General features: G+C 34.7%; 1 long non-coding RNA gene across 1 annotated transcript in view; it reads left to right on the forward strand.

The window, feature by feature from the left end:
- Window positions 1–26,949, forward strand: part of LOC134757011 (uncharacterized) — a 71,221-nt gene that overhangs the window by 21,412 nt on the left and 22,860 nt on the right. Inside the window, exon 2 of the long non-coding RNA XR_010130602.1 lies at window positions 13,390–13,461. This is a non-coding gene — a long non-coding RNA (uncharacterized lncRNA). The remainder of the gene's footprint in view (window positions 1–13,389; window positions 13,462–26,949) is intronic.

Consider the following 26,949-nt stretch of genomic DNA (forward strand, 5'->3'; position numbering starts at 1 on the left):
AGCTTATAAACAACATAAATTTATTTCTCACAGTTCTGGAGCCTGGGAAGTCCAAGGTCAAGTTGCCAAGAGATTTGATATGTAATGAACGTCCACATTCCAGTTTTTGCTGTGGCTTCACATAGTGGAAGGAGTGAGCAAGCTCCCTTGGGTCTGCTTTTTAAGAACACTAATTCTGTCCATAAGTGAAACTCTCATAACCTAATCACTTTTCAAAGGCCCCACCTCCTAATACCATCATTGTGGAGTTAGGATTTCAACATATAAACTTTGGGGAACACAAACTATCAGATTATAGCAAAGAGCTTCACTTACATAGTATTGCAGAAAACAAATCAGACTCAAAATCATATACCATATTTTAAACAACATAGACTGGATTTGTCTGAAGTGTATACAAATAGAAGCCAAGATAATGATTATGCTTTGGTGGGGTATAGCAATTGGAAGTTATTACAAAGGGGTCTTCCTGGATACTGATAATGGTTACTTGGGTATATTTACCTTCTGAAAATGCATTGAGCTCTGCAAGGATAATATGTGCACCTTTCAGATTGTATGTTATCCTGCAACAGTTTACCGAAACCAGAAAAAGGAGTCGTACAGTAGAGTATTAAAAATGGCAACTTCTGCAAGTGTTCAGAGAAGGGATCACCCAATTCTAGAGCAGCTTAAAAATGGCTTATAAGAGACATAAAGATTAACTGGAATCTTGAAAGTATAGGTGTAATCCAGCATTACTCATCTTGTTATGAGTACCTGTTACGATAAAGTTCAACTGAAAATAAGAGACAGAAAATGAACAAATGAATCAGTGTAGCTGAAACAAGATGAAATGCATTTCTCTCTCACTGAAAAACAAATTTGGAGATATGTTCAGGTGAGGTACGGCAGATCCAAAGCATTCATCAGAAACCCAGCCTCCTATCTTTCCACTGCATCATGATACCATATGTACAGCTATATATTTGAGATCTTTATGGTTCAATATGACTGCTGAAGATGCAGATATCAGAGCCAAGGTGTTGACTGGTAGAAGCAAACAACATAAAAGGACAAACAATGGATTTTGGAGTTGAATCCATTCCCCTGAAACTATTATCTGATAGTTGCCACACTACATTTCGACCGCATTTCTGTCTCATTTGTCACATGATCACGCTTATCCTATAAAGAAGTTGAAAAATGCGGTCTTCCATTCTGAGAGGTAAAGTGCCGAGTTAAAATGAAAGTCTATTATTAAGACAGGAAAAAGGATTTTATTATAGGTAGATAAAGTTTTCTGTCACAGTGAAGAACAATAAACTGGTTATTCCTAAGGGACTACTTTTGTGAAACACTGGCTTGAAAGGATAGGACTGATTTTGAAGCAGAATACAAGTGATTTCTCTGTAACCACAGAGGATAGTAAAATGTGGCATATGTCTTTGTACAACACATGTTTAAGTGGCCATATTTTCAAGTTTTATTTTATTTATTTTTATTTATTTATCCTTGTCCAGAAAAGAATGGCAAAATATAGAACAAAAGACATTTCCTTGCATAGTTGCAAAGCTAAACATGAAAGTAGCTTTTGCAAATTTTTTGAAATACATCAGAATCCAAAGTTGCCTCTATGTAAGCAGGGACACCTATTAGTGATAGGTTTCTTTGATTTTAGAAATTCTTGCTATAACTTTCCAGCAAAGATACTGATTATGGCAATTTCCCCCATATTCTTTCCCTAAAATTAAATGTGCTTAGAGATCATAACTATAAATGATTCTGAGATAACACTTACACTAACAAACTCAAGAGGTATTTCAAAGGACTCTTTTGAATTTTTTCAACAAAAGGGTTTCAACTTAGAGGAATAACCTCTGAGATGATTAAAGGCTGTCTCCTACTAGATTTTACATTCCTTGAAGGCAAGAACAATTCATTTTTAAGTGTCTCCCGAATCTAGTACAGTGTCCAGTAATTAATAGATTTTCGAAGTTGATGATGGGATAAATGAGTTGGATTGTGGCAGTGAAAACTAGCTGTACACACACACAAAAAAATGTGTCCTATTCCTTGTATAATGTGAAACTAATGATGGAACATTGCTGTTCAGGACTTTTTGAATCCAGGTGCGGTTAGGTGACCACTTGTCACCAATTGAATGGAGCAGGAATAATGAGTAAGTCTCTGGGCTAGAGCATTTAAAAAGCAAGCTTATTGTGCTCTCTCCTTCTGCAAGTTGAAAATAGATATTCTGAGATCCTGCAGATGGTAAAACCATAATACGAAGCTGATCTAGATTGTATCACCAAATGGCATAAAGCTACTTCCAAATTTGAACAGCCGTATTAGACTTTTGGCTGAGCAAGAAATAACATTCTGTTGGATTAAGCCATTGGTATTTGGTGGTCCATTTGTTTAAAAGGCAACATAAATACAACAGAGACAAAGATGACTTCCTAGAAATAAAATATACAGCTTCATTTTTTGTTGAGTTACTGTGAATCTGAATTGAGAGAGGTGAATGAATGCTAGTCTAATTGTACTGAAAGCTTTTATATGTACCGGCACCTGTACTTGTATAAGTCATTTGGGATTTTTTTCTTAATATAGATAGGCATATATGTAAATATCATTATTCTGTTATTTTCAGCAATAACAATGAAAGAAATTAAGGCTCCATTATTAGACACGAATTATTTCCCCTATTTTGAGGTCTCAAAAATGTGAATGTCTCTTTTTTTTTTTTAATACAGTGTGTTATTCCCTGAAAGAATACTTCTTCTAACTCAGAGTTTCTTGACCTCAGATTTATTGACCTTTTGGCCTGAATAGTTCTCTGTTGTAGGAAACTATATTCATTTTGTAGGATGGTAAGCAGCATTCCTGACTTCCACTCTGTAGATGCCCATAATATCTTGTGACCACCAAAAATGTTTTCAGACATGAGATATTGACAAATACTCTCTGAGAGTTTCAGAATGCCTCCTGGTTGAGAATCACTGTGAGGTGAACCTTCAGATGCCATTCAGTTACTTTTACTAAATCCTAAAATGTAGATATAGATCACCAGAAAAAAAAAAAAAGAAAAATCAGCAGGTTTTCTCTACAGCATGTCTCAGTTATTCAAGTGGAGTAACCTCATGCTAAAACATGTTTGATGCTTTGTAATTTAAAAACTATAAAATAGAAAGTCAGTAATAGTGAGTCAATTTATTCTAATTTTGGGGTTGCTGATAAAATATCTGTAAGTTGTATCAATGTGTGGTACACAGTATGCTTTCAAAAAACCTGTTGAAAAATGTCTAACCCTCTCCTGAGTTAATAATTCCACCAAATGACATGTTTGCTATTTATTCATTTATTCAAGAAATACTAAGTTACTAACGACAGGATCTATGCTGACTGCTGGAGTCACAAGAAGAGGAAAGTTAATAATTATGATGGTGTCTTGAAGCAATTTCCAGAAAGACTCGATTGCTCCATCAAGGCCCAACAAGGCATATTGTGCAACCTATAGCCACAAATATAAGTTTTTAAAGATAAAGGTTTACAACCGAATTGGCTTAAAAGTCTACATAAAAATTATTCAGTAAGAAAAAAGCTTTGATTTATGTGTATTATAGTTTTGATGTGTCATTCAGTATGTAAACATGAGTAATAAATGAAATTTCTCAAATACACACATTTGCAAGATGATCGTATAGTTATCACAATGTACATAATAGGGACATAAGTTATAATATTTTTATAGAAGTAAATATTTTATATTTATTTCTGAAATAAGATTTGTATTTTAAGAATATTTTATCAATACATTTATGAATGCTTTGCGTATTCTTTTTATTCTTTAAGCTAAAATGATTACTAATAGATTACATGTTCTAATATTTCAAAACAGTAAAATCAAAAAGAAGACTTAGATGAATATAAACATGCTTGAAATTTTTTGTCTCCTAAGATCTTATGAAAGCTTTTGAAAGCTTGATCTTAATCCTTTACTTTGCTTCATTTTAAACTAGACTACAAAGCCAAATTCCAAGTCAGAGTTTAATCATCATTACTCAATGCCTTTTCTGATGAGAACTTGTATTTCTTTTACATCAACGCATTTGCTAACACATATTACTCCGTACATTGTGTTTAACACTAACTAAAGAGTTTATTTTCTGTTTGTGAATGTAGTCATTGGATATTCTGACTGGTCTAGGCTGTTAATATCTCTACAATCTCTAGAGAGGTGGAACTGGCCAAGGAGTTCATTCAAATTGTTCCTCTCCACCTTTAGTGTTCTTCATAAGACATAGTTTCAAGATAGTCAGTCACAATAAAGGAGAAGCATCAAATTAGCACACTGAAAGCCTGCCTAGGTTGCAGCTTAGGACGCATTCTACGTGTGCTACAGCAGTGCTTGGCATTAGTAGGCTCCAATTCACATTTGCTAAGTGAAGAAGGAATAACTGAATACAAAATGGTACACTAATTCAATCTTTCTATCTGGATTCAGTCAATGTGGAGTCTGTGGACTCTATTAGTAACTTGCCTAGCTGTGCATGTTTTAATATAGATAAACAATTTGATAGCTTCCTAACCTGCCTTGCTATTGAATGATGACTGGAGAACGTAGGACTGCCACTGCTTTTGGAAATACTGCTAGTGGCAAAAAATAAGTATACAAGTTAGAGACGTAGTTCTTAATTGTTAGTAGAAACAGAGCTTTCCCTTCAGAGCAACATATTTCAAAACAGATTTTGAAACATTTACCTGAAACATGAGCAAATAGATTTCTCAACCTCTGGGGCATTTTCAGTCTTTATATTTTTAGCCAGTTGTCTATCATTTAGAATAATAACACCAGTTTCAACCATCCTACAACTACAATATTTATTCTGGGACTTTTAGAGTTGCAAACATTCCTTTAGCTGCTGGGAGTTTTATTGATAGATAACCTCTGGTGTTTCAGGACTTGGAAGCTTAATATCCCTGCACTTGAGAGCTTGGTACAACTCTGCCTCCTCCTACTACGAATAAAATCATCAATTAGCTGATTATCCTAACACCTTAGCTAATACCCTTATCTGAAAACAACTTCTGCTAACACTGGCATGATACAAGGGACAGTACCTTGCTCATGGCTTCTCCCTGCCAAGTTCTGATCCTTCAGTTCTTCTGCTTCCAGACCAAGCAAAAATGATGGGGGGAAGAAAAGATGCAAGATCTTCTTACTCTATGGTTTATGTAAGCCTGATCTAACTTTACGGTATTTCCCTTCTAATCAGGATCAGATTATAGCATTAAGAATGTGCAAAATATCCACAGGCTTTCAAAAGGCAGCTTCTTCTTTCCTCCTTTTGCTAAGGGGTGTGGGAAGGGAAATTTCAGTAAGTTCATCTCTTCCTTAGAGAAGATAGTTTCAATGTTAATTTGATTATTTTTCTATTTCAGTGTGATTCTGCTCCAAAAATCTTTTCAAGTCTGTTTCTGAAACACACATATGTATGTATATATCTATGTACAGTCAAATATTGAACAGTTAATAGTAAAGATTTCTCCGCTTTTCTTCAGGCACCTTCTAACCCACAACTTCTGTTTCTTAGAAGTGCCTAAGGCATTGGAATGACATCAAACAGCCAGTAACTTGGCATTTACTATATTAATACTAATCTAGGGGAAATAAGAAACTATTAGAGTATATATTCAGAACCTTCAAGCTTTCACTTGATCATAGCAAAATGTTAACATGTAAACACTTTAAAGAAACAATGTATTTTTTTCTTGGGTAATTTAGCATTCATTTTGAAGGAAAAATTAGTATCCTTAATATATTTGCAATAGCTAAAGTTCAGGTCAACTTTATCTAGCATGTGAAGGTCAGTTATTTGATAAATAGTGACCACTTCATCCTTGGGAAACCCTGCTTTTGATAAATAATCTCCAGGTAATAATTGTTACTTCTACTGCTTTATAAAGACTGCTTGAGTGTGGGGTCAAACTAACCTTTCATTAAATCAAAGCAGTGAACCAGATGCTTAGAATAAGGATGATAATTAATCCATAGCCTTGTAGAGAACAAAGGCTCATTTGAAGAAGGAATTTATATGCTAGAATCATTTCTTTTGTTCTTGTTTTGTTTAGTATCTCTTGGTAATTGAATTCATAAGAGATTTGAGAAACATATTAGATAACATGTATTATGTGACAGCATATCAGCATTTCAGAAAACCCTCGTGTATGTACCTAGAGGATCGATTTACCTTTTATCCAATTTTATATTATGATTAAGTGTCAAAATCAAAATGTTATCAAATGATAAACAACAAATTCTACCTTGGTTTCATGGATTTGGTTTCTACAAATTGTATTAGTCTGTTTTCATGTTGCTAATAAAGACACACCCAAGACTAGGTAATTTATAAAGAAAAAGAAGTGTAATGGACTCATGATTCCACATGGCTGGGGAGGCCTCAAAATCATGGAGGAGGGTGAAAGACACATCTTACATCACAGCAGGCAAGAGAGAGAATGAGAAGCAAGTGAAACAAGTCTCCCTTTATAATACCATCAGATCTCCTGAGACTTATTCACTACCCAGAGAGCAATATGAGGAAACTGCCCTCATGATTCAATTAGCTCCCACAGGTCCCTCCCACAACATGTGGGAATAATGGGAGCTATAATTCAAGATGAGATTCGGGTAGGGACACAGCCAGACCGCATCGTTTCATCCCTAGCCCCTCCCAAATCTCATGTCCTCACATTTCAAAACCATGCATGACTTCCCAACATTCCCCCAAAGTCTTAACTCATTTCAGCATTAACTCAAATGTCCACAGTCCAATGTTTCATCTGAAACAAGGCAAGTCCCTCCCCGCTGTGAGCCTGTAAAATCAAAAGCAAGTTAATTACTTCCTGGATACAAGGGGGGTACGGGTATTGAGTAAATACAACCATTCCAAATGGGGGCAATCGGCCAAAACAAGGGGGCTACAGGCCCCATACAAGTCTGAAATCCAGTGGGGCAGCCCAATCTTAAGGCTCAAAAATGCTTTCCTTTCACTCCATGGGTCACATCCAGGCCTCACTGATGCAAGAGGTGGGTTCCCATGGTCTTGGGCAGCACCACTCCTTTGACTTTGCAGGATACAGTCTCCTTCCTGGCTGCTTTCACTGGCTGGCATTGAGTGTCTGCAGCTCTTCCAGGTGCATGGTGCAAGCTGTTAGTGGATCTACCATTCTGGGGTCTGGAGGACAGTGGGCCTCTTCTCACAGCTCCACTAGGCAGTACCTCAGTAGGGACTCTGTGTGCAGGCTCTGACCCCTCATTTCACTTCTGCACCGTCCTAGCAGGGGTTCTCCATGAGGGCCCCGCCCCTGCAGCAAATGTTTGCCTGGGCGTCCAGGCACGTCCATACAGCCTCTGAAATCTAGCAGGAGGTTTCCAAACCCCAGTTCTTGACTTCTGTGCACTCACAGGCTTAACACCCTGTGGAAGTTACAAAGGCTTGGGGCTTGCACCCTCTGAAGCCATGGCCCGAGCTCTACATCGGCCCCTTTCAGCCATGGCTGGAGTAGCTGGGACACAGGGCACCAAGTCCCTAGGCTGCACACAATATGGGGACCCTGGGCCCAGCATACGAAACCATTTTTTCCTCCTAGGTCTTCAGGCCAGGGATGGAAGGGGCTGACATGAAAATCTCTGACATACCCTGGAGACATTTTCCCCATTGCCTTGGGGATTAATATTCAGCTCCTAATTACTTATGCAAATGTCTGCAGTCGGCTTGAATTTTTCCTCAGAAAATGGGATTTTCTTTTTGATAGCATTTTTAGGCTGCAAATTTTCTGAATGTTTATGCTCTGCTTACCTTATAAAACTGAATGCCTTTAACAGCACCCAAGTCACCTTTTAAATGCTTTGCTGCTTAGAAATATATTCCACCAGATACTCTAAATTATCTCTCTCAAGTTCAAAGTTCCACAAATCTCTGTGGCAGCAGCAAAATGTCTCCAGTCTATTTGCTAAAACATAGCAAGAGTCACCTTTTCTCTAGTTCCCAATAAGTTCCTCATCTCCATCTGAGACCACCTCAGCCTGGACTTTATTTGTCCATATCACTATTGGCATTTTGGGCAAAGCCATTCAACAAGTCTCTAGGAAGTTCCAAACTTTCCCACATGTTCCTGTTTTCTTCTGAGCCCTCCATACTCTTGCAACTCCTGCCTATCACCCAGCTTCAAAGTTGCTTCCACATTTTTGGGTATTATTACAGCAGCACCCCAGTCTCAGTAACAATTTACTGTATTAGTCTGTTTTCATGCTGCTAATAAAGACATACCTGAGACTGGGTAATTTATAAAGAAAAAGATGTCTAATGGACTCACATGGCTGGGGACTCAGTTCACGGAGTTTAGTGGACACAGTTTAATGGACTCACATGGCTGGGGAGGCCTCACAATCATGATGGAGGCTGAAAGGCATGTCTCACATTGCAGCAGGGAAGAGCAAGAATGAGAACCAACCAAAAGGGGTTTCCCCATATAAAACCATCTGATCTCGTGAGGTTTACTCACTACCACACAAGCAGTATGGGGGAAACTGCCCCCGTGATTCAGTTACCTCCCACTGGATTCCTCCTACAACTTGGGAATTATGGGAGCTGCAATTCAAGATGAGATCTTGGTGGGGACATAGCCTAACTGTATCACAAATCATCATGAATGGGTTTCTTTCTAGAAATATATTGAAGAAAATAGATTCTAGCAAGTTTGGGTAAATCTGACTAGGCCAAAATGTAAAATTCCATTCCTTCTTGTGTTTATGTTAACAAAACTAGGTTCTAATACTCATCAAATTTTTTGTACAATTTTTTTGTATCAAAAAAGAAAATAAATTTTTGTGATACAGTCTAAATTTTTACAAAGATTTTTATAGTCCTACTTATTTTTTATACTAACTGTGCAAGGGAAGAAAATTAAGCAGAGCATATCTAAACAATCTAAGAAACACACTTCCCCGTATATACCTCAAAATAAAGAAACTCATCTCAAATCATAACTTAAAAATAAGCATTAGAAACTGAAGCAGACTGGCATTGCACACAGCAAGTCTTAACAGAAAAAATAATTTTAATTCGTCCATTCAATAAATATTTGCCACTTGCTTTCCATATGACAGCCACTGTCCTATTTAATATAAATGAGCAGTAAATATTCTATGGTGACAATTTTAAAAAATCAATAAAAATTCCACAAAAAAGTATTTAAAACTTTTACAGAATGGGCAGCCCACATTTGAAATTGAAAAATAATTAGAAAGAAAAGTAGAAGGAAGACAGATAATTGTATAGAAAATGTTTGGCAATTTGAAATACTGCCAGTGGATCAAGTAAAAAGAATTTTATTTTTTTCTATTGGTAATAAGATGGAGAAATATTTATTGAAATAAATTTTATTGTGATGATGAGACAATTATCAAGGTGCTGTGGTTCAAGTGAGGAATATGAGCAAGTAAAGAAAGTAACAGTGTTGAAAACTCTTAAAATACCTTGAAGAGAAGAATGCTGTGGTGGAGGATAGAGGATAGAGAGCCAACAGATTGAGGATCTTTAATGAGATAACTTGGTAACTTAATGCCTATACACTAATGAACAGACCTTAGCAAGGAGGGCAGCAATAAAAGGAGAGAGGAGAAAAAGTGGCATAAAATTGGTAAGTGATATTGCTTCCATTGGAAAAGGAGAGTTAAAGAACAGGGCAGGGCAGACACAAGTAAGTTTATTTATTTGGTGGCAGAAGTTGGGATTCATCTTGTTAAATGACCCCTATTTCAAGGTAAATATGCATTAATTCAACAATTTCTACACTATTGTTGATATTTCTGAATGTTGGAGAAAAGTGGAGAGGGGAATTTAAGGAGAGTTTAAGGCAATTTATAGAGACTTGTGCAAAATATTTAAATAGTTTGTATAAGAAACGGGAGCAAGAAATGAAGACGGAATTTGGAAAAGGTTGCAAGGTTCCGGGTGAAGAAGAATGTCATAAATTAGTATTGGCAAAAATCTACATAATTCTGCAGGTATCTCTAAGTAGCCAGGGGTATGTGTAGAAAAGTTAGGCTTTTGTTGTTGTTGTTGTTGTTGTTGTTATTGTTGTTTTCTTCAAGCAGTGTGGCTAAAGAGCAATAGAAAAAAAGAGAACTGGAAAAAAATAGAATCAGAAAATGATTGAAATGATACACCAAGTTTCAGAGACATGATGAATGAAGAGATTATGGAAAGGGGTACAAAGAACGAAAATGGAGGGTTCAAGGAACAGGAGGACTATCTGCAGTTGAAGAAAATGTATATTGATAATAATTAAGATGAATAAACTGGTTGACAACTGGGGAGAAGAATGCTTCAGTGCAAGTTTTAATTGTTTAAGAGTTGCCAGGTGATGATAGTATCTAGTGTAGGAAAACAGAGAGAAGATAAAAGTCACTAAAGGTGAAAAAAATTATGAACTGAAACCCAATCTAAAAAGAATTTAGATGGTTTCTCAGTATGAGAACTACTCTAAATATAATGGATAACCAGAGAAGTATCAGAACCCATCTGAGAGTAATGACAACCAAGAAAACTACTTTTAGTAAAGAAAATGATGGAATAACACTTCAAAGTGGATAAAAAGAAAAGAGAAAGAAGATATTTTATAGTGGAAAGTGCACAGCATTTAGAACCTGACAGTCCTTCATTCATGTCCCAACTCTACCATTTACTAGATCTGTGGCATTGTCTATCTGAACCTTGGCTTTATCAATAGTAAAATATAGATTCTCTTAATATATATTTATCATGCTATTTCTTTATGCCAGAGAATGGATTAAATAATTATAACCTGTTCTTTGGATGAAATAAATGTATTATAAAACCAGATGTGTAAATATATGAATATTATCTCATAGAAATTCTGTTTCCACAATAATAAAAAATTAAGTATATGTTTCAGTACTTTCATGTGAAGATACCTTAAGGTTATTAAAATACATCAGAATAATTTCATCTTTGTCTAATGTATATCAAATTTTGTTGAGCTTTTTTGAAAATCGCATCATTACTTCCTCTTTGGATGGTAACATGCCCTAAGATTTCTCTTAGTTGCTTTGTTTGCAAGGGCCTTATATGGCTATAGCATGTCTGCCTCCTTGTTATCAAATATAATATAGTATAGTGAGTTCTATTTTATGATTAAAAAATAAATTTTCATTAATAATATACATTCAGTTAATATAAATTTTATCCTAATATAAAATTTATATATATGTTTATATATATAGTTATATATATAGTATATATATACATAGTTTAAAAATTATATAGGAAATTCTTTGCAGAGATTGCTATTTCAGAATAGGTGGGTCTGAGATGAGTGAAAACTACCTTTTTAGGATCTTTGAATTTTAAATTAATTTATCAATTATGTGAGAAGATATGCTGATGCTTAATACTTAGTGAAATTAAACATAATTAAACGGTTTCATCACCTGTTTTCCAAACAATTATTATTGTCATGAAGATGTCTGTAATATCACTAAAGCCTACTGCATGCCGCTGGTACCTTGTGATGAAAAATTGACAAAAATGTTTAGATTTATTTTAGCTGAATATATTGCCTCCTAAAAATAGAAAGAAAAAGAAACAAATTATGTTAAAAAATACTTCTAAGAAAAAACTGTTTCTAACTAAAGCAATTTTTATTAAACCCAATCTATCCATGCTTTTCCAGGTTAATTGGAATTATAAGGATTCCCTTTCAACACTGTAAAAAATCTCTTAATTGTAATTGGTCCTGTGACCTCTTGTCTAGGCTGCCATGGTGTGACAGCTGACCACTTCTGGCTCTAACTAGGCATCAGAGGAACTTTTGGTTGTTTGGTTGGTGATGGCTGAAAATCAGTCTTCACTTCCTTTATTATAGGTAGGCTGAGGAAATTGTATTTGCTTCTTTTTTTCTTGTTGTAATCAATTACTGATTCCTAAGCACATTTTTCCACACTTGTTTAAACATCTATTTTCCTAAATGTGAAGACCACACAGCTATTGTGAGAACAGATTATCACACTTTTAGTATGTTCTCAATTATTCTCACATTTACTTTCTGTATCACCCACTTTAGGGTTTACTAAGAGTTACACAATTCAGAGTGTGGATTAGCATTTCACTTAAAGAGCACTGGCAGTTTAACACTTAGATTCATAATGCTCTTCCATCTCACCAAGAGCCTGTTTTTAAACCTAACATCAATCTACAAACATAACAAGCAGGATTATACAGAAACACACATGCAGAACATTTTCATCATAACAGATGAGTGGCTCTCAGAGCAGACAAGAACCATAGGGTATTCACTGCCATGACTCACTCGTCTCTTCAAAATGCTGTATGCTTTATACATGCAATTTTAAAATCTCACTGCTTCTTAGCACAAGTTAAGATAGAGACTGTTGCTCCCCCTGAATGTATCATGTTCATTTCTACTCTAAGCCCTTGTTTTATGTTTTCTCTCCATATTGTTGGGCCTACATTTTCCTTCACACCTCCTTTATCTATCTTACCTATTTTGAAGGTACTAGTTGAGGTACCACTTCCGCAATGCTTGTTTGATCCTGCCAACCCAGAGTTCACATTATTTCTTAAGTAGTTCTTTCACCAACCGGATTTTTTTTTTTTTTTTTTTTTTTTTTTTGGAGCAGGTACTGTTATCTTACAAGAGGAAAAGAAACGCTGGCTTTGAACTCAGTACTGGTCAAATAATATGTCCTCAGTTTTGAGAAGGGTGTGGATATTACCATTTCTTATTGTCAACACAACAAGCAAGGATGAGATGCATCCACTCAAGCTTTTACTTCTATTTGCCTTCATTTTAGTGCTATCCTGGGGAGTTGCAGTTCTAAGTCTCAGAATGCTAGTTGTTGGGTCTTGCCTTTAGTAGGAAGTTTCTGCACTTAAGGATGATAACTGCTCTGTGAGTAGGCTCATTTTAATTTTCCGTGGCAAAGAATGAGAATTTTTTTTTTCTCTAGACAAACTGGGGCCATATACAACTTTTTTTTTTTTTTTCTGACTATAGATGCAGAGACTTTTGTGTGCCACGATATAAACAATCCCTGGACTGTGACTGGTCCCATAAGTCTTGATCTGTCAGTTCACATCCCTTATCTAGCTTCTTGCTTAGGTAAACTGAAGTCCTCTTTGAAGGAAGCAAGGTAGAATGTGAAGGAAGGAATAAACAGCTCCACTCAATTTTCAGGCCTAAGATCATAACCCGCATCAAAAACTAGAGAAACTCAATGTTAAATGAATGACATTAGATTATCTTACAGTTATTACCAAATGAGTAATTTCCTTCCATATGGTTCTTCATGCACAGGTACCTCCTCAGGAAACTCTGAAAAAGAAGAAGTAGAAATAGTATGAGACAAGAAACAGTCATATTCCAAAGGTAATAACATTCTCACTTTATCACATGTCAAGTTGAAATATGAAAATGAAAAAGTTTAAAAATGTGATTTATTTAGATTTAAAACATTATTCAAGCCACAAAGACAACCATTATGATACAGACCAAACTGTACTTAAATATATTTAAAAAGCTTGATTTAAAAATTTTACCCATGATTTTTCTGCTTTGATTGCCTTTGTTTACCTGATTTTTCCTTCTTTTCCTATTCAATATCAAAATATTAGATGCACATGATAAAAAAATCAAATTGCAAAAGTTTATAATGAAAAAGAATTTCTTATTTTTACCTAGTCTAGTATCCTGGTAAGACATATTAATTATCTAGATTTTTTTTTTATTTTAGAGGTTTATAAGGTCATAGTACTTAAAATATTACTATATCAATAATTCTAGATCTAACTATTGGTGTTCTGTAATGAAAACAATATTCAACTTCTAATACCATTCAATAGTCCTCATTCAACTCACATTTTGATGGGCATCATTAAACTATGATACGATTTATTAATGGCTTTTGCAACAAGACATAAATTCTTAAAACGTGTTTTATTTTTCCATGAAATGTATATACCTCTTTTCTTAAAGAGCCCTGCAGTATGCTAAGATTACTTGTCACTGTCTTAGTCAACAAATATTCATTTAGTATCTGCCATATACCAGACTCTGTTTTAGGTAAAGAGGGTTCAGCAGAGAACAAAACAGAAAAACAGACCAATAAAAATGTCTCTGTCCTCAGGAGGCTTACAATCTGATATATCAGAATTATATATTATAATTACATATACATATACAATTAAAATAATAAAAAAATAAAAGAGAGAGAGAGAAATGCGAACCAAAACCACAATGAGGTAACACCTCACACCAGTTAGAATAGCTATTATTAAAAAGTCAGAAAGTAGCAGATGTTGGTGGGGTTGCAGAGAAAAGGGAAAGCTTATACCCTGCTGATGGGAATGTAAATTAGTGCAGCCACTCTAGAAAGCAGTTTGGAGATTTTTCAAAGAACTTAAAAGAGAGCCACCATTTGACTCAGCAATCTCATTATTCGATATATACACAAAGGAATATAAATTGTTCTACCGTAAGGACACAGGCACATGTATGTTTATTGCAGCACTCTTCACAAAAGCAAAGACATGGAATCTACCTAGGTGCCCACCAATAATGGACTAGATAAAGAAAATGTGGTACATATGCACCATGGAATACCATGCAGCTATAAAAAAATGAGATCATAGCCTTTGCAGCAACCTGGATGGAGCTGGAGGTCATAATCCAAAGTGAATTAATGAAGCAAAGGAAAATTAAATACCATGTGTTCTTACTTATAATTGGGAGCTAAACATTGAGTACACATGAACACAAAAAAGGAAACAATAGACACTGGGGCTTGAATTTGAGGGTGGAGGGTTGGAGGAGGGTGAGGATTAAAAAACAACCTATTGGGTGTTATGCTGATTATCTGGGTAACAAAATTATCAGTACACCAAATCCTCAAACCCTCTTGACATGTAATTTACCCCGTAACAAACATGTACATGTACCCCCTGAACCTAAAAGTTGGAAAGAAAACAAATTGCTATATGAAAGTTTCCTTCATATGAATCTGTTTATTCAGCTGTTTTTGTAGCAGTATCAAATTATTTTATTTGAATATGGATTAAAGAATAATGTGCCTTAACTATACTTTAAATTTATCCACCTCACTGTCATATTCTACATAAAACAGAAAATTTTCCCCCATTCACAGGTGCCCTTAAACCACCTTTCCCAGGATGGACTTACTTTGTTCAGGATTATTGCTCAGATATCATATTTCTGAGTTAGAAGGAGTGTTTTCTGAATCCTTGTATATTTAGAGTCACGTTTTCCTGAACTCCCATATGTTTTCTCTCTATATATCCTCAAGTAACTTCAGAAATAACATATGGAGTATAAGTTATTTGAGTACTTGATTGTTAAAGTTATCTTCATGTTGCTCTTATAATTAATTGACATTTTAATATAGATATTGAAACTCAAATCATCATTTTATCATAACTTACAAGGCTTTGCTTCATTATTTGTAAAATATTTTGTGTTAATAATGAGAAGCTGATTCCAGTCTGACTCTTTTCCGTTGCTGGTGACATTTTTTTGTTCAAGATTTTTAAATTCCCTTTTCAACCAGGGTATTATAAAAGTTCTTGAGGATATGTCTTTGTGTGGGCTTAAAACTTTCTTGGCTCAACATTTGGTGAGGCTTTTCAATCTGTCTAGTTAGGTCTCTGTTTTCAGTTTTAGAAGACACTGTTTTAATTTTCCCTTTTGATCCATTTTGTCTGACCTTTCTTTCTGAAAATCCTTTTGGCGAGAATTGAACCTGCTGGATTGACTTTTTTTTCCCCCATGTTCAGTTTTCTTTCACATTTTTTGTTTGTTTTACTGAGCTCTCCCTGATAACTTAAATTTTATCTTCTGATATTTATTTATAATTTTTATTTATTTGTGATAGCTGATGGCTCTTTTCTCTGCTAGTTTTTTTTTCATATCTTTTAAACATTTTAATTAGCATAATACCTTCTTTCTCTAAGAATGACAATTAGAATAGATTTTTTGTAAATATTCTCTCCATAATTTCCATTGATCCCAAGGCCCACTGCTTTGTTTATTTTGATCTCCCTTTTTAATAAGTGTTAATTTTTTTGTATAAGTCCTTCATTGCAAATTTACATTTCATAAATGAAGAAATAGGACAAGTGAATAGTTTGATGTAAGGGGTATGAGCTCCCTGCTGAGTTAGTGGATCTGTTTCCATGTTACCTTTCCTCTGAAAAAGAAGGCTGAGAGGGGAATCTGGGGATTTAGGTGGAGCTTATGGGCTGAAACCTTCAACTTTAGGGAGCATGAGCACAGGCATTAGGCTGTGAAGGCAGGACTGTCTGAAGGTAAGCACTTCTGTGCCTACCTGGGTCAACACCTGACCTTGGAACCTTTATTGTCCAAAATCAGGGCACTCATTTTCTTTAGAGAAATCTTTCTTCATTCTTAACTCAGAAGAAAACCAGGCTGTCAGTCATTTTTTGAGTGTGAGGATCATCACATTTTCAGAGGGAAGTACTGAAAGGAGATGAATAAAGGCTAGGGGTGTCTATGGACAGAAATTCCTGTTCCTCACCATTCTCAGTCTAGTCCTGGGTACCTATCCAACCCCAGCTCTGAGGTCAGGTCTTCCTAGAGCACCCATCTTCACTGCAGACCCCTCATGCACTTACCCTAGGCTGCAGCTTCTGCTTCTCTGTCATAGGCATTGATACCTTGAATAGGGGTAAAGTCCAGTTCTGAGATCTATTAAAATCACCTCAAGCATTCATGATCTTTTCTACTCCTTGTTTATGCTAATAGCTTTTTTCCTTTTTATAAATGTATAATGTCACATCAATGGCAGCTTAGTAAGAAGAATGTATTATACAAGTATATATGCTAAGTCTGCTATCTTGAACTGGAAACTTTGACCGTTTTGCTATTTCTAGAATCTTTGGAGTGGTGAAAATAATTGTTAAACTTCACATTATTCTCTTACCTTTTATAATTGAGCAACTTGGTATACATATATATGTATGTAACACTATACTATATACAAAAGTTATGTATATATACATGCAGACTTATATATATAACTAATCCATGCCATTATAGTTATTTATATATGTAACATGCCCAAAAGATACCAGATACTAATTCATTAAATTTACATATGTATAATTGGAACATAGAGGTGGCATTACATTTATTTCACCATTCACACTTTAACTGAAATAGTCTCATACCTTTTTGTGTTAATCATGTTTGTTTTTTATGGTAATCTAGTATTATGTTAGAGATCCTATGTTAAATTCCTGTAAACAATTTTAAATTAGCTCGTGCTAATTTAATGAGCTAGCTGTTCATTAAACTTTTGACTTGGTTATAGTGGTAGTGTTATTCTATAAGGGAAACAAAGAAGTGGTACATATTGACAAAAAGCAATCATTGTTTACAGATACTGTTTGAAAAGCATAATTCAGAAATGACTGATTATTTTTCTTTTCTATTTTCCTAATTCATTTAGGGGAAAAAATATATATTTTCCTATTTATCTTTCTATAAAAAACTATTTTGTATAAATTTTAGCCCATATAACAAAACTTAATTGAAAGATCATTATAATTATCAGGCCAGGCACTGTGGATCACACCTGTAATCCCAGCACTTTGGGAGGCTGAAGCGGGCAGATTACCTGAAGTCAGGAGTTGGAGATCAGCCTGGCCAACATGGTGAAACCCTGTCTCTACTAAAAATACAAAAATTAGCTGGGCTTGATGGCGGGTACCTGCAATCCTAATTCCAGCTACTCGGGAGGCTGCGGCAAAAGAAGAATTGCTTGAAACCGGGAGGCAGAAGTTGCAGTGTCCCGAGATCGCATCACTGCACACCAGCCTGGGCCACAGAGCATATATATAGTTATTTTATGTGCAAATTTTCAAATAAAGACATTTATACTATGATACCGTATATAAGTTCCAGAAAAGCCTCTTGTTTTATAGAATTGTGCCTAAAAAATTACAGAATTAGGAAAAATTTGTTTAGAAGGCAGACAGATCTAAATATATGCAAACATTAAAGAGTATTATCAAAAAATACAAGTTAATAAAATACTAACAAGTTTTAAACTTTGAATTTAACTTCAATTAAATAATTGCGAATGTAAATAAAATCCTTAAAAAACTATAAAGAAGTCATATCCAGAATAGATAAATATCTCCTACAAGTTAAAAATTAAAGGCAAGCAACTCAAGAAAAATAGATAAAATACTTGAACAAATATTTCATGAAAGGGGATACTAAAATGTACAATACACATATGAAATTATACCCAATTTTATTTGATTAACAAAGGTAAATTGAAACCAAAATGAAATACAACTGATGTGGTTACCATAGCCTTGTAGTATCATTTGAAGTCAGGTAGTATGATGCCTCCAGCTTTGATCTTTCTGCTTAGGATTGTCTTAGCTATGTGGGCTCTTGTTTGGTTCCATATGAACTTTAAGGTACTTTTTTCTAATTCTGTGAAGAATGTCAGTGGTAGTTTGATGGGAATAGCATTGAATCTAAAAGTTACTTTGGGCAGTATGGCCATTTTCATGACATTGATTCTTCCTATCCATGAGGATGGAATGTTTTTCCATTTGTTTGTGTCCTCTTACTTTCTTGAACAGTGGTTTGTAGTTCTCCTTGAAGAGGTCCTTCACATCCCTTGTTAGCTGTATTCTTAGGTATTTTACTCTCTTTGTAGCAATTGTGAATGGGAGTTTACTCATGATTTGGCTCTCTGTTTGCCTATTGTTGGTGTAAAAGAATGCTTGTGATTTTTGCGCATTGATTTTGTATCCTGAGACTTTTCTAAAGTTGCTTATCAGTTTAAGGAGTTTGGGGGCTGAAATAATGGGGTTTTCTAAATATAAAATCATGTAGTCTGCAAACGGAGACAATTTGACTTCCTCTCTTTCTATCTGAATACACTTTATTTCTTTCTCTTGCCTGATTACCTTGGCCAGAACTTCCAATACTATGTTGAATAGGTGTGGTGAGAGAGGACATCCTTGTCGTGTACCAGTTTTCAAAGGGAATGCTTCCAACTTTTGCCCATTCAATATAATGTTGGCTGTGGGTTTGTCATAAATGGCTGTTATTACTTTGAAATATGTTCCATCAATACCTAGATTATTGAGAGTTTTTAACATGAAGAGATGTTGAATTTTATAAAAGGCCTTTTCTGCATCTATTGAGATAATCATCACATCCCTTGTTAGCTGTATTTCTAGCTATTTTATTCTCTTTGTAGCAATTTTGAATGGGAGTTCATTCATAATTTGACTCTCTGGTTGTCTATTGTTGGTGTAAAGGAATACTTGTGATTTTTGCACATTGATTTTGTATGCTGGGGCTTTGCTGAAGTTTCTTATCAGCTTTCGGAGTTTTTGGACTGAGACAATGGGGTTTTCTAAATATAGGATCACACCGGTTCTGTTTGCCATTTTCTACTACAATTGAGCATATATGCATTTAATGACCATGCAATTCCATTCCTAGTTATGTTTTCAAGATAAACAATAACTAGTGCTCAAGTAGGAAGTCTTGACAGCACCATTTGTCGTACATAGTTCATCTGAACTTTACCTGGTAATTGCGGTGACCATCTTTGTTAGCTAATTGACTTTATCCATGGGAGGAACAAACTTCTTATGTCTTTATGATAGATAGTTTTGCAACTTAGAGCGAGGTGCCCAGCTCACCAAAGTTAGGCTCCCACCCTTCCACAGAAACAGGGAGATAGGGTTGCTATCTCCCTTGATCTTTACATTTCAAAGGGATGGCTCCCAGATCCTTGAGAAAGAAATTCCTGGGTAATAAAGCTGACAAAAGGCCTACCTACTTTTCAAAAGAATATATAGATATTACAAAAGGAGGAGAAAATAGTTACAGGTTTTCTAAAGAAAATGTTCTAAGGGAAAAAAATGTGGGGATAAGTCTCTTCCCTTATTTTCAATAGGAAAAATTAAACCTCTCATTTTAAAATTTTAATTGTCTTTATAACATTTACATAGAAATTCTGTTTGTATGTTAAACCTTAATACAAAGCTTTATAAATGATAAAAATACAATGAGTGTTAAAAAACTTTGAGTCTGCTAAATTATAAAGTTTGAGGGCCAAATGATGGCTGAGAGCAACTCGCAATAAGCACTTCTAAAACACAGCACTTCAATGAATTAAGTAGCTAAAAATAAGGTTTACAAATATGTTCTCACATTTCATAGGTTGCCTTCTATGTTGTTGATTGTTTCCTTTGTCTTGTAGAAGGTTTTTAATTTTATGTAGTTCTACTTCTTTATCTTTGGTTTTGTTGCCTGTGCTTTTGATGTCATATCCAAAAAAATCATTGCCAAGAACAATTTCAAGGAGTTTTTGCTATTCTTTATTTTAAGAGTTTAATGGTTTAAGATATTACATTTAAACTTTGAATCTATTATGAGTTAATTTTTTTAAGATACTGTAAGACAAGGGCTTAATTTCATTCTTTTGCATGTGGATATCTAGTTTTTCCAGCACTATTTGTTGAATAGACATTCCTTTCCCGATTGTGTATCCCCCAACACCCTTGTCAAAGATTAGTTGACCTTATACGAGTGGGTTTATTTCTGGACTCTCTATTCTGTTTCATTGATCTATGTTTCTGTTTTTATGACACTACTATACTGTTTTGACTACATTTGCTTTCTAATATAATTTGAAATCCAACAGTGTGATGCCTCCAGCTTTATTTTTCCAAAATTTCTTTTACTATTTAGTTACTTTGTTGTTGTGGTTCCATAATGTTTAGTATATTTTTCTATTTCTATGAAAAATGTCGTTAGAATTTTCATATGGATTGCATTGAATCAATAGATTATGCAGTATGGGAATCTTAACAATACTAATTCTTTCAATTCATGTACATGGGATATCTTTCCATATATTTGTGCCTTCTTCATCAGTTTTCAATGTACAGATCTTTTACCTCCTTGGTTAAATTCATTAAGTATTATATTCTTTTTCATGGTATTGTAAATAGGATTGTTTTCTTAATTTCTTTTTCAGATAGTTTGCTGTTAGTGTATGGAAACACAACTGATTTTTGTATGTTAATTTTGTATTATGAAACTTTACCAATTTTTTTTATTACTTCTAACCGTTTTTTGAGTGGGATCTTTAGGGTTTCTACACATACAGTCATGTCTTCATCAAACAGAGGCAACTTAAATTCTCCTTTTCATTTTTTATACTTGCCTACTTGCTCTGGCTAGGTCTTCTAGTACCATACTGAATAGAAATGATGAGAGTTGGCACCCTTGACTTATTTCTGATGTCAGAAGAAAAATTTTCAGTCTTTCACTATTGATTATGATGTTAGCGGTGGGCTTGATAGCGGTGAACTTTATTAGTGAAGCGGCTGCTTGTCTGGAGAATATACCCTGGGGTTCCTCCTTGCACGCCAGGAAAATTTAGGACACAGACACACACAAGGAGTTTAGGAGCAGAGGTTTAATAGGCAGAAGAGAAGAGGAAGAGAAACAGCTCTCTCCATAGAGAAAGGGGTCTACAAGTGGAAAAGGATTGACTGGCAGCAAATGTGCCAGATTTTATCGTCCGGTTTGAGCAGGCGGCATCTGATTTAGGTAAGGCTCACAGATTGGTATGACTTTTACATAGTGCAAGGGGAAGGCTGGTCGCTCCATCCTAATCTTATTATGCAAATGCGCTTTCCAGGTGATGGAAGCCATCTTGTCTGCTCCTTACTGCACACATGGCTGACAAAGAGAAGGGAAGATGGAGCCTCCATCTTCAACATGATTGGCGCAGCTGCTGGTATCTATGTCTGCAGCTCAATTTTGTAGGCTGCTGTTCGTTAGAAAGGAAGATAATTTGGGGCTGCTTTTCATTAAAATGAAAAGCCTTAACGAAGACTCCCATACCCTTACTATTGGCCTAATTGATTTCTTCTTAACTTCTATATCATTAGTTCGTTGTACCTTCCTTCTATACCTAATCTATGGAGATTTTTAATATCCAAAGTATATATGAAATGTACACAACTTTATAACAAGTAAGCACATAACCTAATTTAAAAATAGACAAATCCTGAATAGGAATTTTTCCAAAGAAGACACACACATGCCCAACAGTCATAAAAAATAGTGCTAATCATCACTAATAATCAGAACAATGCAAATCAAAAACACAATGAGATATTACCTCACAGCTGTTAGGATGGCTATTATTAATAAGACAAGTGAATACAAGTGTTGGCGAGGATGTAAAGAAAAGGGAACCCTTGTACAATGCTGATGGGGATGTAAATTGTTTCAGATATTATGGAAATCAGAATAGAGGCTCCTCAAATAATTAAAAATAGAACTACCATATTATTTATCACTCCTACTTTTGGGTATGGAGTCAAAGGAAATAAAATCAATACCTCAAGGAGATATCTGCATTCTCATGTTTATTGCAGCATTATTCATAATAGTCAAGATATACAAATAATCTAAGTGTCCACTGATGGATGAATGGATAAAGAAAAAATGGTACATATATATGAAGGAATATTATTTAACCATAATAAAAGAAGTAAATCTTGTCATTTGCCACAACATAGATGAACCCGGAGGATGTTAGGCTCCATGAAATAAGCAAGACACCGAAGGAGAAATAACCGCATGATCTCACTTGAAATGTGAGGAATCTTGAAAAGTCAACTCATAAAAGCTGAGGGGAGAAGAATGGTTGTTAGGGCTCAGGAGGGAGGGGAAAGGGGATATATTGGTCAAAGAATAGGAATTTTCAGTTGTAAGATAAACAAGTTCTGGGGATCTGATGTATAGCATGGGTGGTGATGGTTGTGTTCATTAATCTAATTGTGATAATCATTACACAATGTTTACCTATATCAAATATTTATATTGTACATCACGAATATATTCAATTTTTATTTGTTAATTAAATATTTCAAAATAATAAAAAAGAAGTACTGAAGGTGACTGGAGAATCACCTTAGTACAAAAGAAGAAGCTTGGCTGAATGGAGTTCAGTATTCCTCCAATCTTTTTTTTTTTTTTGAGATAGAGTCTTGCTTTGTCGCTCTGGCTGGAGTGCAGTGGCACAATCTCAGCTCACTACAACCTCTGCCTCCCAGGTTTAAGCGATCCTTCTGCCTCAGCCTCCCGAGTAGCTGGGACTACAGGAGAGTGCCACCACGTCTGGCTAATTTGTGTATTTTTAGTAGAGATGGGGTTTCTTCATATTGGCCAGGCTGGTCTCGAACTCCTTACCTTGTGATCTGCCTGCCTCGGCTTCCCAAAGTGCTGGGATTACAGGCGTGAGCCACAGCACTCAGCCCTCCAATCTTGCTATGCTCAACTATGCTAGTGTTCTTTACATTGAGCTGCTAGTATTTGCTTGACCAAAACCAACCAACCAAATACACAAACAAATACATAAAACCATCATTAACTTTGTGACAAAAATTATATGGGAATCACAACCAAAAATAGTACTGTTTTATACCCAGAGCATTCCCCTATTTACCAGTCTCGTGAGAGTTAGTTTGTGTCACAGATTTCATGTTGAAGCAGAAGAGGTTGTATTGTTCACAGTGACAAATTCACCATGAAGCTAATGAATTATTTTCAGGGACCATGGCTTGAGGAGACACTTTCCAAGGCCATGCTAGGAACTTCAGCTATGTAATTTCAGGAAACACAAGTTTTCATAAAAGTACAAAATTAAGATGTTCTTCTTTTTTTTATCTAAAGAGATTCCACAAATTGTATACTCTTGAGGCAACTCACAAACTAGATCCATTGTCAGATTGCCCCATTACTTTATTTTATTCAATAAGTAAAGGAACAGCCCAAGTTATATGGAAAATGAGAGGTGAATAAGGAAGCATAGTTTTTTCCTGTTTTAATCTCTTTATTAAAATAAAGCCTTAATCAAAAGACAGTGTAATTTTCATAAAACACTGACTAAAATGTTAGCCGTAAGTGTTTTCTCAAGGTTTATTCCAGAGTGCATGAAAGTCAAGAAAAAAAGAAAAGAAATGGTTTAAAGTGCTGATTAGAAATGAGAAGCCCTGTAAATGAAAATGGAAGGTTTAATGATTTTTGCCTTAGTTGTTAAACCCCTTATAATGCATATCATTAGAAAACGATTTAAATATCTGGTGAAGACTCACAAGGGGGCAAATTCCAAAGGTGGTTTTGGACCCTTATTAAAAATGCAGTGAAATCATAACTCCACATTACAATAGCAATTAACTATGGTTAAAGGTGCCCTGAAGAGATGCAATTACTTTTAAATTAATTCTGCAATTTAAGATATGTATTTACTGTATTTATTTATCAGCTAATTGATAAGTTGCCAGTCGAATGAATATGAAAGTCACCAGTATGTAACATAGTGAACATTTTTTATTTATTTGAGGATATTTTATTGCTGGCTCTTGCAAATAATACTTATGATGACCATCTTCCTCATTACATGAAAATGTAATAGTCTTAGAAACTAGATGAGAATAAGGTGGTTACTAGAGGGCATGTTCATTTATTATTTACATTTATAATAGTTCATCAGAGCAATAATAATTCTCGTTGAAACAAAATAATTATTTTCACATTTTTTAAATAAATTGACTATAGTTATTTTATAATATTCTGGAAAGGCAGGAAATAGAAATTTATAGCAAATACTAAACACAGTTATATTTCTAAGTGGCTTTTCCCCAAACTCTATTAACAGATTAGAAACATTTCATGATTGTTTAATGGAGGGTGGATTTCTATTAATCAAATCCTATTTTATACCAATTCCCATCATTAAAAGAGAAACCTATTTTGTCGAAAGGAAGAAATGCCGCTGGAAAGTTTAAATGACAAAATTAAGGGTAGAAAAATTTAAATATGTATTAGAGACAAAATGATAATTATACAGACATTTAAAAATCTTAATAATAAAACCATTTACAAAATGATTCTCAGGGGAAGTGTATGCTACAAGATTTGAACTATTTACAGCAGGATTATTTATTTTCACTGATTTGAAAATTGTAGAGCATGTAATCCTTAACACTTTATCAACTTGGTTAAGTTTTCCACTAGCCTCAAATTGTCTTATTACTTATTACTCTGTACCTTGAGTGATAATATTGCTCTTTTTTTCCTTCTCCTCTGTCACTTGACCTTACTGACCTTTTTTGAAACATCTTCACCTAGTAATATCTATAAATTCTGTCACAGTATTATCGAAGAGACACTCTTAAAGTAGAATACAAAAACATTTCAATTATTTGACAATGGAGAAAAAGTTGATGGTTCATGTTTAGCTGAATCCCATAAAAGAACAGTGTGGTCTGTAAGAGATGACAGTAATAAGTCTCAAAAGGCTTGAAAAAAACCTATAAAAAAACTATAATTTTTCAATTTAAAGGAATAATTACTTAAGATGAACATCTAATTTAATTCTCAAATTGTTTAAATATATAATTTTTAAGTAAATTTTAAGTTATGTTGGCAGATAAAATCAAAGGAGTTATGAGTTACAAATCTCAGTCTCTATCACTTTCAAACATTCTAAGACCTGCAATACATTATTTTAGAAATTACTTTAACATATATTTCTAAGGGGACACAACAGAGGGAGGGGGTTTAGGGCATAAAACAGGATTATTTAGTGAAAGTCTACTTAATAAATGGTGAGAACCACCAAGAAAACCAATGTCAATTCTAACACTGGGATATAAATGAAAGGATATTACAAACAAAATCTGAACAGGTTATTTGTGGAACTAAAATGTTGTTAGATTGATATGAAAGTTTACAGGGCCAAGAGGAGTCAAGACCCATTATAGAAGAACAAGGTGAGAAGAATTGTTTTATCAGATTTCAAGATATAGTACACAACTATTTCGTTAAAATCCTGTAATACTGGCTATATAAAGAAGTAAATCAATGATACAGAATGAGGAGAAATTAGAAACAGGTTTACAGGCATGAACGCTAGATTCACAATAAAGTTATCTTTACAGCACAAAGGGAAATGAATGGACTAATAAAAGAGAATAACTTCATGACATCTGTGTAGTGAGAGAAGTTCTAAAATGACAAAAAGGAGAAAACATAAAGAAAACGATTGATAATTATGAATGCATCAAATCTAAGAACTTCTGCTCATGAAAAAAAGCATTAAAAAATGTAATGGTAGCAATAAGGCGGCTGAAATGTCACTCACAACAACTGGCAAGGGGCTCATATCCAAACTACATACAGTATCCCTAAAAAGAAATCATTGACAAACACACAACCAATAGTTTAAAAAACAATTCAACTCCTTTCACTCAATATTATTCTTCAATATTCATGTCGTTGCTTGCAATTGGTGTTTTTTTAAAATTTTGATTATTTGAATAAATAATAACATAATTATTCATTCTATGGGTGATAGGTATTTGAATAGTTTTTCCATTTGGGGTAATCCAAAACAATTCTATGAGTATGCTTGAATCATATATTTTGGTCTATATAAGCACATGTTTCTGGAAGGTATATAGCTAGAAAGGAATTGCCAGGTCATAGTGTACAGAGATATTTTACCTGACCAACACTGAAGATAAATCATTCTGACACTTGTTAAAATAGTAAGACTATTCAAGATGATTGCCACTTGCTACTCTTACCTGATATATTTTTTCCTAAGGGCAGACAAAGAACTTAGACATCAAGGCAATGAGAGGGGGAGCTTGGTCAGATATCAAGGATGATCAGATATCAAAGTTGGTCAGATAGCAACAGTGGCAGGATTCTCGCTAAACTGATTTGCAAGACTCTTGGTAAAGGTAGGCCAAGGTT

Source organism: Gorilla gorilla, chromosome 14 (genome assembly GCF_029281585.2).
Source record: "Gorilla gorilla gorilla isolate KB3781 chromosome 14, NHGRI_mGorGor1-v2.1_pri, whole genome shotgun sequence".
Lineage (NCBI taxonomy): Eukaryota > Metazoa > Chordata > Mammalia > Primates > Hominidae > Gorilla > Gorilla gorilla.